This window comes from Argopecten irradians, chromosome 13 (assembly GCF_041381155.1).
Source record: "Argopecten irradians isolate NY chromosome 13, Ai_NY, whole genome shotgun sequence".
In the NCBI taxonomy this organism is placed as follows: Eukaryota; Metazoa; Mollusca; class Bivalvia; order Pectinida; family Pectinidae; genus Argopecten; species Argopecten irradians.
This window is the reverse complement of record NC_091146.1, coordinates 39,108,658-39,122,572: the sequence shown is the minus strand read 5'-3', so window position 1 is coordinate 39,122,572 and position 13,915 is coordinate 39,108,658. Positions and strand designations below refer to the sequence as shown.

Below are 13,915 nucleotides of genomic sequence, written 5' to 3'. Positions count from 1 at the left end.
GCTTGAACGAACGGACGATCTTACTCAATATTAATCAGAAAGCGTTTCTTACGAAAGTAGCAGTCTGGTCCAACCGAAAAACAGATTTAGGGGAATCCCCCTTTGGGCACATGATTTCATAGAGAGGTAAATATATCGGAGCCTGCTGATTGGATATATATACAGGGTACATTAGTTAATGGTTAATGTGTGGGTCGGGCAATACATGTAGATGTAAAATTTGTAAAGAATTTTGATATGAATTTGTTTGGTTCTGTGGTTTCAAAACCTGCGGGTTTTTTTCGCCAACATAGCACCGGTTTTGCTGAAACATCCGGTGTCACAGGTGACAGCTCTGCCACACACATAAAAGGTTTGGGACCTGTCAGTTATTGGGTTTGTGCATTACCTTTCTTTGATTAAATGTACGTCCTATTAATAGCTAGGTTCACGTAAGAACGGTCTCCCATACATTCGGTGTAGCTACACATGTACATGTACGTGTATTAACGCAAACATGGCGATTATGTACATTGTTCATGTAGAACCTAAAACATCTCGAAATTAAAGTATTCAGGTTGGGTATAGGTAACAACCAGCCAAATGAAAAAAAAAAGACCTTCGAAAACGGCCCGTGTGTAACGAAGATTGAGCCCAGGACAGAATTTTAACCCTGCCGCTGATTGGCTGGCTAATTATGAATTTCAAAAATGTTTTCTGACAGGTAATTATTCCTTGATAACCATGATATGAATTTGGAAATTCAGATTGAGATTTAGGTTCAAAATATCAATTTTGATAATGAATAGGTAAACACATTAGAATTTCTGGTTTTTTTAAAGTGCAAAAATTTTTCTTTTCTTATGAAGATCATGGACCAATAGGGAAATACTCGTGGGAATAACTCGTACAATTAGAGTTTTAGCATTAGATATGGATTATCTCCCTTTGGCCACAGGACACATCATGTAATCTCTTCTACATGTAGAAAGGACAATTGATGGTCTATACCTCAGCAATTTTGAATCATACGACATTGAAAGTGGTCAATATATGTGTCTGAGAGCGTGCCCTTTCACATTCGATTCAAGACCTTTCTTTAGAAATTTCTTAAATTACGGTAAAATTTACGTTAAAAAAGTGAACGAAACGCCATATTCATAGGGCTATATTTCGGCCATTTTCTAATTCGTGATTTTGAAATTATAACCCTGAACAGGCAATATGTCAATGTCTACATTCACATAAAATCAACACCCTAAATTAAATGATAAAGGCTCTACGATCTCACAAATTACGGAAAAAAATAAGGAAATGGAACAAATTGACATATTTGAAGAGCTATATTTCCGCCATTTTTCTACAAAACCCCTTTAAAATCCATAACTTTTGAAGACAAAAGTTTATACAACATAGGTATGAAAAATCAACATTGTACATACAGGTTTGAAGGCGCCGAAACGTCTCGCGCAGGGACAAATATAAACTAAAATTTCGATTTTTGATGTCCTATATCTCCGCCATTTTGAATCTTATGACCTTGAAACTGGTCATTTTATGTGTCTTAGGGCATGCTCTTTCACATCCTATTCAAAACATTTCTTGTTGATATTTCATAAATTACGGTAACATTTACGTTAAAAGTGAACGAAATGCCATATTCAGAGGGCTATATTTCCGCTATTTTCAAATTCATGACTTTGAAATTAAAACTCTGTACAGAGAATGTGCTAATGTCTATATTTAGAAACAATCAACACCTTACAATAAATGATAAAGGTGCTACGAGCTCAGAAATTACGGGAAAAAAATAAGGAAATGACACAAATTGCCACATTTGGAGAGCTATATATGTCCGCCATTTTTCTATAAAACCCCTTTAAAATCCATAACTTTTAAAGACAAGTGTTCATACAACAGAGGTTTGAAAAATCAATACTGTACATACAGGTTTAAAAGCGCTGAAACGTCTAGCGCAGGGACGCCATTTTGAATCATATGACTTTGAAATTTGGTCATTTTATGTACCTGAGAACATGCTCTTTCATATGTGCCCTTCAAAACATTTCTATGGTAAAGTTCATATTTGACCTTTGTTTGACCTCATTTGACCCTCTAGCGAATCATGACTAAGACATAATCTCTGATAACATGTAATGAAAAAAAAACGTTCAATATCGCGATCTACCTGAATAACTAAACATGGACGATGTACAGCGTATAGTTATGAAGTTATGAGCATTTAAAGTTCGTTCGAAAAAAAAGTAGTTTTATACATCTGTGACCTTGACCTTGACCTTTATCGTACAAAAGCACTCATGTACCTACATTACGTGTCCAAATTTGAGCGTCGTACCTTGTTTCGTTCGTGAGAAAAAGTGTTAAGAAGGTTTCGTGGAAATAATAAGAATAATAAGAAAAAACAGAACAATAACAATAGGGATTTCCATCCTGATGGAAATCGCTAATAATAATAAGAAGAAGAAGAAGAAGAAGAAGAAAAACCAAAACAAAAACAATAGGGATTTCCATCCGTATGGAAAAATAAAGAGAAGATAAAGATAAATAAGATAAATAAATCAGAATTAGTAACTTTTAACTCGGTAACGACGGCCCTCATCAGAATTGGTAACTTTTAACTCGGTGACGGAGGCCCTAATCAGAATAAGTAACTTTTAACTCTGTGACGTAAGCCCTCGTCAGAATCGGTAACTGTTATCTCGGTAACGACGGCCCTCGTCAGAATTGGTAACTTTTAACTCGGTGACGGAGGCCCTAATCAGAATAAGTAACTTTAAACTCGGTGACGACAGCCCTCGTAAGCATTGGTAACTTATGATTCGGTGACGGCGGCGCTCGGTCGGAATTGGTAAGTTTTAACTCGGTAACGGAGACCCTAATTAGAATTGGAAACTTGTAACTCGGTGACGGCAGCCCTCGTCAGAATTATAAACTTGTAACTCGGTGACGACAGCCCTCGTAAGAATTGGTAACTTATGATTCGGTGACGGCGGCGCTCGTCAGAATTGGTAACTGTTATCTCGGTAACGACGGCCCTCGTCAGAATTAGTAACTTTTAACTCGGTGACCGCGGCCCTTGTCAGAATTGGTAATTTTGAGTTTTGTTGTGCTCTTTTTGGGGAGATGATTACGTACATGAAAATAATTCTGACAGCTTTTTCAAACTGTTCGTCCCCAGACAAGATTCTGGCAGCAGCAATTTGATTGGCCATTTCCAAAGGGCACCCTCGGAACGTAACCCCTAATGGGATGTTGTCAGATCCTGTTATCAAACGTAGTGATAATTAATATCTGTGTTTTAACCAGATGTAGGGAAATATATGACCTGGGGCGATAAAATAAATGAAATGAAATTTCATTTAAGATCGTACATATCATAAAGGAGAGGTTCAAGGACCTAAACGGTCATCCGAATACCTTTGCGACTGTCATATAGGATATTCATTAGATATGGTATCTTGGTGACCATCTTGGATTTCAGATCGACCCAAAAAAATAAGAAGATGATATTATGAATGTTTATTTTTATTTATATACACGCAATATTAACAACACTGTTAAATACAAAGTACAAAGCACGTGCTAATGATAAGATTGTCATGATCTTGCTTTAAATATATGCTGTTTGTGTACCATTGGCATAAATAAATACTGAAGACAAACGAAATTGAAATATTGAATGGTAAATTGTCAAAGAATATGACACAACCTTATATATACTCCCAAAGTCATATTCAGAATACATATATTTTATAGATCAAATCTAACATATACTCTCAGTATCAAAGTTATATAAAGAATACATACATTTTATAGATCAAATCTAACATATGCTCTCAGTATCAAAGTTATATAAAGAATACATACATTTTATAGATCTCTCTTTCATACGAGTAATTTTGAATACATACCATTTAATTACACACTCAACATATTCAGCATTTACATATGTAATGCGTCCAATATTCATACAGTAATGCAGAGGAAATCTAATTATACACTCAATATTTTCAGCATTTAGATATGTAAAGCGTCCAAGATCCATAAAGTAATGCAGAGAAAATCTGTTTCCGTATATTTTAGAGAGCATCCAAAATATATGACACCATTACGTTATAGCTATATATATGTAGAAACTCTGGTGAATACACACTATGCAATATACTTCTCGAATAGAGACACTTTCTTAAGCTTAGTCAGTTGATTGCGAGCGTCAGATTATCAACTCAGAGGACCAGAGTTCCATTCCTAGAGGAGGCAATGACTATAGTTCTGTAATATCTAGCATTGTGTTACCCATACCTACTCAAAACCTTCTGACTTCTCTCGTCATACAGTGCTGTAAGTACTTATACGAGTTACCTCCCTTGTATCACAAACAAAATCTGATTCCGACATTCATTGCACTTGATAAAAACGCTAACGACTATCTGTTTAAATGTATGTCTTAAAAAGAAGAGAAATTGTTGTTGGAGAGCAAAATGAATTTTAAAGTCTTGATTTTTTACTCTTTGTTTTTTTTCATATAACCAAAGCAAAAAAAAAAATAATTATTTCAATCAACAAAGACAAAAAAAGATTTAAAAAAACTCTTAATAGCTTACACATCGTCTTTCATATTGTAGTCGTAATTTAAAAACAAAGTTTTTATTGAACCAAAGTAAAATATATATGTTTACCACTTAAAAAAAAACGAAAATATAAAACCCTAAAACAACTCTGCTGAATTATCAAAACATCGTATTTTATTTTGTTTTAATGACTGGTTTATACGTAACATATCAAATATTGTACAAAGAAGAAAAAAAATTATCATTCAATGTTACTCATTATTTTTTAATGTATATACTTTACATAATACTTTGTTACTGTTTATTTGATTGATCTGACTTAACGTCCTAGTTTGTGCCCCTTACTCGGACGTCTTCGAGGACACCCCTAGTGGCGCAGCTCGAAGTCGTTCGGTGAAATCGGGACTATAAACTCGCTACAATGGATTGATTGTCCTCAGCAAAATACTTAATTTTATCCTGGAATTTATGTATGATTGTTTGATATGATTTGTGATTATTATTTGTGTAAACTTACATGTGTGAATGATGTCATATTTATTTAGAAAACACTCCCACAAGATGGTCATACAGAGGGTTGTTTTCTATTCTCCTCCATATCTTCACGTGGTCTAAAACAGATCTCCCCCCTCCCGTCCAGTATGGTTTTAATGTCGTATTTCTGTTTTGATGTTTCCATGTGTTTCCTTACATACCTCTCACACTCAATAAACCAGTCTAAATCTGTTGTATATTCAGCTATATAATGTAGACAATGACAGCCGCAACTATCTCTACACGCCGTCATGGCGGGGTAAGACCTACAAAGATACACACACAAATCCTTATATCCCAACACACAACTCCCATGTAACACAGTCCCCCCAAAACGAAAGCCCACAAACTGACACATGTACTGACTACACACACAATCTCTATGAACCAAACAATCCTGCATTATCTGACATCGGTGTTGTTCATCCTCCACTCTACAGAAACATTTAAGTACAGTTTTTTCTACTGTCTGGAACACAGAACAGTTTCCTCTCATCGCCGCCACATAGAGCGGTGTTTGTCCAAACATATCAGTACCATGTACGAGGTTAGGGTAATCCTGACACAAATCAGCCGATATTGATTCTCTCTCTCTAACCAACACGCCCAATGTAGGGCATTCCTACCGACCACATCACTCCCTGTAGGAGTGACACCATACTGTCGTACTGTATTGTACAGGTCCATACTCCCTCCTCTCACCACATGTGACATTGTGTCCTCGTCAGGTTTTACACCATTTTTCAACAGATACAAAGCTAATTGAACTGATCCAGACAAACATGCTTTATTCAATATGTTGGGTTTATTAAACTGTTTCTCTCATCCAAATACTTATCAAATATCTCAACAAATACAGGATCTTTCCACACATCTAGAGAGCCAATCACAGTAAGATAACGATACCTCTCCACACTCTCAAACTCTCGGAGCAAACGTTCACACAAATCCTTGTAATGACCAGGTGATATGACAACCATGTATGTAGATGGTTCTACAGTTGTTAGATAACTGAGTGCTTTTCTTGGACAATGTTTTATGTAGCCAACAGGTGTTTTCTTTCCATACAACAGAGCTACTGTGACAAATATACAATCATGATCAAATCTGTACACTTCCTCACCAGACCATTGTTTCTCCTTCCTTACCAAAAACCCTAATAGTTTGTCTAAATTCTTTCTTACAAAACCTACTTGTTTTTTCTCATTCCCCAGGTTTATTTGATCTTCACTATCAACTAATTCAATGCTAAATGCTTGTTCTAACAATGTTTTGTCTACTTTGTCCCCATTTGGGTCTAAATCATTTACTTTTATTTCCCCATTATTGAGGAAGAGAAACAAAATGGCACAACGTTCTGGTAATTTTGACAGAGCATCTTTGAAAAATTGAAAAGGATTTTCAAAAAATTCAGCCCTTTTATTCTGCAATTCAATAGAATTCCAGAAAAGGTGGCAACATTGTGGGAATCCAATATGCAATTCACAACCTAGAATTTTTGTCATTTCTTCCTCTTTCCATGAAAAGTTTTTGGGTGTGTACATTGCTAATAGTTCTTGTTTTTCTTCTTTGATTTGGTACGTGTCTGAGCTCAGGTCAACAATATTTTCTTCTGTAAAAACTGTCCCTAGAGACTGTTCTGTCAAAGCATTAAATATTTCATTTCGAATAGTAATAAGTAAGATATTTGTCTGGTTTTGTTTATCAACAAAAAGTGTTTCTACATGCTTCAGCCTTTTGTTCCACTCTCCCTCATCTGATTTACTAATATCTTTCTGTCCGAATATGTCATCAATAATACAAACAAGATTAGAATTCGGAGCCAGTAAATCCAATTTCTTAATTTTATGAAGCTGAAGTGGTTTTCTGCACTGTTGCTCCTCTGTTAACGAGTGTAGCAGTTGGAATGCTGTAGACGTTTTTCCGTCCCCAGTGTTCCCCTTGATCACTAAAACTCTGTTCATTCGGAGCTTGTCTTGAGCATCATCGAAGGCTTTGGTTTCTAGAAATTTCTTTTTTTTTTCCCATTCTGATCCTGTTAATAGTTGTTTCTGTATAAAATAGAAAACAGTTGCTTTTGTTTATCATATGTATATTTTCAATATTCCATTATATATAATATCATTACTACCACTGTCGTAATGACTTCCCCTGGACTATGTCAAGAACTGAGAAGACGGTCTAGGAAAAAACATGACCAAATTATGTATGCATATATTTCCTTTGCAGAGAGCAATACCTAACTTCACAGAGTACCGTTATTTGATTCTTTTGACATACATTTTGCACATTAAAGGATCAAACTACCAGCGCATCTGTTGTAACACACATAGTCTTCAGTTTTTCTTTGACAAAGTCCAGGGGGGATATATCGATATTGATAGCAACCCCTGGAATATCGAGGATGGTTCAAGTTTTGACTAGATTAACTATTAACTTGCTTAATTACATCGATTGCGAAATCTTCTTTTTATGGCTCTGTTCAAGTGTGCAAGGCGTGTAAGAGTGAGAAGATTAAGGAACAGATTGACCACCTGATCAGACAGGTAATGCGGCTTTTCACGTCCATACAGGAGATAGACCCTGCCGGCTAGGTGAAAGTCGAATGACCACTACTGTACACTACCCAATTACTATTGATCAGATTGACATACATTATACAGAACTTATTGTTGAGACAAGGACGTGTGTATTACTATAAAAGTCTGGGTAGTGGATATAATTATGTTGTTAACAGTGTATATCACACCCTACAACGATACACTGCCTAGTTGTGATGACTCACCTATCATTGGTTTAAGGTCGGGATGGATTTCTGTCAAAAAAAATAAATTTAATATATATATTATAGTTGCAAAACATTCTATGTCATTCGATGTAAAGAAGGATATGTGATTTTTTCTTCTAGTCCTTTTCTTAAGAAAAAATGAATACACTTAGATGTAAACTGAAACTCCACATTGATTCTGCATAGCAACAATACACTTCCATTGCCACTTTTGTGGTTGGATTTGTTCTAAAATGAAGGACCATGAAGGCCCTACAAAGTTGTAGATGAAGAATATCACTTCAGTACATGATAATTCAGTAATGATTACAAAGTTTAAATGTCTAAATTCAAAATGACTGCCTATCAACCATGCTGGTTTATTATTAATCCTACAATGAATCCAACGAAAGACTACATATGAAATTTGAGACAAATACTTTTCGTAATTAATGAGTAAAAGCCGTAAAAACATCATCTATTACAATATCCTAGATGACTGCCTGTATACCTAGAACAAATGTCAAAAAGTTATGTTCAATATACTGTCAGCAGACAGCTAACGGTTCAATAACTACATTGACTTTTGTGTCCAATTTTTATTGTTCAATATGTAATTTGAGTTCTGGCTTTTACCTTTCGTTATGGACACTTGATTTGCTGTCATTCTTTTCTGCTGATTTTCCACAGTATCCAGTCTGGCTGTCATCGATTTCTGTTCGATTTCCATGGTATCCTGCCTGGCTGACATAGATTTTTGTTCGGTTTCCATGCTATCCTGCCTGGCTGACATAGATTTCTGTTCGGCTACATGTACCAAATTAAAAAAAAACATCATTAACTTTTTCTTTATGGTTTTAAATGATTGTCTAATACTACATGTATATCCATACTGACCACTTTTGTCCCTGTTCTTCAAGTGTCCAGGAATGCTACCAAGGCAATAGAAGTGCTATTTATTGTTTAGTTTAGGAAATGAAGACGTTTATATAAAAATACCAAAAAAAAACCTTTTTGCCCCCCCCCTTCAAGCCCCCAGAGGATCAGCCCCACCATTTGTACAATTTTGTATCACTAACCCATAAATTGGTTATGAAGAATTAGATTGTTGACAGAGGGACAGACGACGGATGAAGGACGCCATGATATCGTATTAATTCACTTGGTCCAAGGACAAAGGTATCGCATAAGCTCACTTGGTCCTTGGGGCGAGGTTAGCTTACAATAAGGTAATAAACAGGACTTGATTGCATAAATATTTCTTTAATATTAACTTTCTAAGAATTATTTAAGGTAACACATCTAAGCTATGATATCCGTCTGTCGACCAAAGTGGAGCCACTATCAATGATATTTGAGACAGATCCCTTCAGATTTCTTTCTCATAAATAGCGATTATAATCTTCAGCTATCAAAATCCAAGATGGCTGCCTGTAAACCTCACCAACAGTTTCTGGTAGCCTAATGGATGTACCTTTATCATTTTTTGGAGTACAATTTTTCCTGAAGTAGATACAAAGCAACCAGGTACTGATTACGTTATCATACATTGAAACTGCAATAGTTATATCAGCAGACCGGAAACGAGAACATACAGATTGATCTCCCCTTGATTGATGAAGAAAATCAACTAGTAGTGCCAAGTTTCATTAATATCTATTCATAACATTATAAGTAAGTGCTGATCACCTTGGAGTTTAATCGCAGACTTAATCGTTACATACTTTCATGCTTTTATATAGTATTTTATCTTACTGTACAAACTTACCTGGCAGGCCCTCAACAACAGCCTCAAATTCATCCCGCTGTTTTTTCAGTCTCTCTATATACTCCTTCTCTGTGTCTGGGTCCATAGTCACATTCAACAGGTTGTATACTTCTTTGACATATGTATCTCCCGACAGCGCGTCTTGTTCTATTTCAGAGACACACTGACGGATGGTGCCCCAGATACGACGGAAGTCTGTATCGGACAGAGATGCTTTTGGTAGGTGTCCATAAGCCTCATTCCTTAGGACCCTCAGCCTGTCAATATTGGCCGCCAGTGACCGGTCTGTAGCGTCTGGTTCCTTACACCACCCCTTTGTATGAGGTGAAATGTTGATACCCTGGATGTTACGGAGAAGGCTGTAAAGGAGGCTAAAGTCGAGATCTTTAAGGGTACCAGGAAACACGTTGCCAGGTGGGTACAGAATCGACAACTGGCGGCTTATAAGCTTCTGTCTAAGATGATGTTTTTGGCTTTTGAGAATGGCATGGAGTCCGGGCAGAGGAATAAGGGTGGCCAGAACATCTCGCAGGATATCGCTACAGACATCCAGCAGAAGTCGAGACAGACGGGCAAAATTGGTGGTCTCGGTTTGAGATGGGTATCTGCTGGCCATTTTATAAAGCTGTGCAGCCTTCCAGTATATCAAAGCTGAAAAAATAAAGAAGAACATTTTAGATTAGAGATTGTTAGGTGACATGTCTTTTCATTTCCGATAAAATAAGTTTTGAATAGTTACAGAATATTACGGCGAAACTGCCCTTGTTGTCTGTAAACATGCAAGTAAAATTGAACCAAGTATGTCAATATATCTAAGTATTACATGTTACAATAATATATATAACATCAGGTATATTGGTCTCTGTTTTGGTATTGTTCAAAGGTCAGCTGGACATTTCTCCTTATTTGATAGCCTATCATCAAAACAAAACAAAACAAAAAGAAAAAGAAATTGCCAGCATATCAGTCAAAGTATCATGTCTGTAGGTCTCTTAAATGCCGGATAAATATTTATTTTTTAAAGTTTTAATATGTTTGATACCCGTGACCTTCATTGAAGGTTAAGTTCATTTATTTGCACAAATAGGCTACGATTGGTACATACTAAAGATCAAACACATGTATCAGGCCTCAGTTTATTGCTTAAACATTTTATTGAATTTTGTAGATTTGAATTACGTTCAACTCTTTTTTTTTTACCGAAACACTTTACTATACCAAATCTAAATATCGAGTTACGGAATATCGGAAGATACTGAAGTATAATTGTTTGAATAATGTGACATTCAACAAAGCCCTTCATCCAAACTGTTTTACGTCAGTTGTAAATATGAGGTAGTGCTTGAACATTAGTAGTGTCCGAGCATTAGTAGTGACCGAGCATTAGTAGTGACAGCATTGGTAGGCACCGAGCATTGGTAGTGACCAAGCATTGGTAGTGACCGAGAATGAGTAGCGACCGAGCATCGGTAGTGATCGAGCATTTTTAGAGACCGAGCATCGGAAGTGACCAAGCATTGGTAATGACTGAGCATTGGAAGTGACCAAGCATTGGTAGTGACTGAGCATTGGTAGTGACTGAGCATTGGTAGTGACCGAGCATTGGTAGTGATCGAGCACTGGTAGTGACCAAGCATTGGTAGTGACCAAGAATTAATAGTAACCAGACATTGGTAGTGACCGAGCATTGGTAATGACTGTGCACTGGTAATGATCAAACATTGGCAGTGACTGAGCATTGATAATGACCGAACATTGGTAGTGACCGAGCATTAGTAGTGACCGAGCATTGGTAGTGACCGAGCATTGGTAGTGACCGAGCATTGGTAGTGACTGAGTATTGATAGTAACCAGGCATTGTTAGTGACTTGGTGCCTTTGGTGTATGAAAGTGACTGATCATTAGTTGTGATGAAGCACGGATATTTACCGAGTATTAGTAGTGACTACTCATTTGTAGTGACCGAGATTTGATAGTGATCGAGCATGGGTAGCGACCGAGCATTGGCAGTGACCGCAAACAGGTAGTCACCGTGTATTGGTAGTGACTGTGTATTGGTAGTGATCCATTGGCAGTGACAGAGCATTTGTAGTAACCGAGCATTGGTAGTTACCCAGCATTGGTAGTGACCCACTGTTAGTAGTGACCAAGTATTGGAAGTGACCGAGCATTAGTAGTGACCGTGTATTAATTAGTGACCGCCACTGGTTGTGACCGAGCATTGGTAGTGACCGATCATTGGTAGTGACCGATCACTGGTAGTGGGCAAGCATAAGTAGTGACCGAGCATTGGTAGCGACCAAGCATTAGGAGTGACCGATCATTAGTAGTGACCGAGAACTTGAAGTGACCGAGCATTAGTAGTGTCGAAGCGTTGGTTGTGACCACGCATTTGTAGTGTCCACTCATTGGTAAATTAACTGAGAATCGGCTATGTCAGTTAATACATAATTGTGTTGCTTCATTAGCCATATACGTATCAGTGGTTTGGACCGAGTAATGGTAGTGACCTAGAATTGTAGTGATTGAGCATGCAATTACTGTTTTCGGTTTTTTTCCAGTAAGTTCATACATGCCGAAAATTGTGTTGCTTTATTAGCTATCACTGTAACTAAAATGTATTATACGCTATATGCTATCAGTGGTTTTACATACCTGTTATTTGTATAACCTCAGTAGTACAGGAGGTAACGTAGGAGGAACTCTAAATCAACAAACACAACAGAGGAGGAAAACAGTTGGAGGAAAATGTCTAACAGATGATCAACCAGATATGGTCTGTCCTCTCCATCATAATGCACTTCATACATGTAGTATTTACACCATCAACACCTGAAACGATTAAAGTAAATTACATTAGACAACAACATATATAGATCTTCGGTTCTTGGTAGCATTAAACATGAGGTCAAAAGGCTTAAATCTATAAACAACTTCTTGTCTATGACTAAGATGACCCGATAATGTGACTGTAATATGCTATGACAAGAGCCCCAATAGGCCTTAACAGTCATCTAACTGTTAATCTGATATGTAGTAGAACTGAAATACACAGTAAGTTGTATGTTTAACGATTGTAACATATTTTAACCCCTGTGACCTTGAATGAAGATCAAGGTCAATAATTTGAACAAACTTGATAGCCCTTTATCAAAGCATACTACAGGTCAACTATTATTACCCAGGGTCTTAGTTATCATACAGAGGTTGTTTAATGATTTTAGCCTATTCGACCCCTGTGATCTTAAATGAAGGTCAAGGTCATTCATTTGAACAAACTTGGTAGCCCTTCATCCCAGGCCAGCAGGTCACAGGCCCAATATCAGGTCTCTAGGTCTCTTAGTTATTCACAAAAAGTTGTTTAAGATTTTAGACATTTTGATCCCTGTGACCTTGAATAAAGGTCAAGGTCATTCATTTAAACAAACTTGGTAGCATTTCATCCCAGCATGATACAGGCCCAATATCAGTACTCTGGGCCTTTTTGTTAATGAGAAGAAGTCATTTGAAGATTTCATCCTTTTTTACCCTTCGTGATCTTGAATGAAGGTCAAGGTCATTCATTCCAGCATACTACAGGCCCAATTTCTGTACCCTGGGCCTTTTGGTTATTCAGAAGTCGTTTGAATTAAAAGTTTACGGACGGTGCACAGCGCACGGCAGACGGCGACGGACGAATCATGATGACTATAGCTCATATTGACCCTTCATGTCAGATGACTAATGAACAACATTGACTTTCTTTCAAGGTCACGGGTTATAATAGGCTGAAATCTTTTAGTCAATAACTTAAAGGCATAGAGATTTTTAAATTGCATCATACTGAGATGAATGCCTACCAAATATGTTGAAATAAATGACCTTGACCGTTATTCAAGATCACAGATGTCAAATAGAATTTAAACAACTTCTTGCCAATAACTCAAAGTACTGTAGACCTGTAACTGTGTCTGTAAAAATAACAACACTTCGTCGGGACCATGTCAGGAACATTTCATGCAAGTTACAGCTAAATCGCACCAGTAGAACTTAAGAAGAAGTTCAAAATGTGTTTTCAAGATGGCGGCTGTGGCGGCCATCTTGGATTTCGGATCGACCAGAAAAAATCAAATACAACACTTGGTCGGGACCATGTCAGAATATACACACCCTTATTAAGATCAAATACAGACGTTATCATGTTGGTGACAAGTCGATATGGTGGTATACACACTCTTATTAAGATCAAAAACAGACGTTGTCATGTTGTAACAAAATCGATGTGATGGTATACAC

General features: G+C 36.9%; 1 pseudogene; it reads right to left on the bottom strand.

The window, feature by feature from the left end:
- Positions 1-4,723: 4,723 nt before the first annotated feature.
- On the bottom strand, positions 4,724-12,508 carry LOC138305879 (uncharacterized; annotated as a pseudogene).
- Between the last annotated feature and the right edge of the window lie 1,407 nt (positions 12,509-13,915).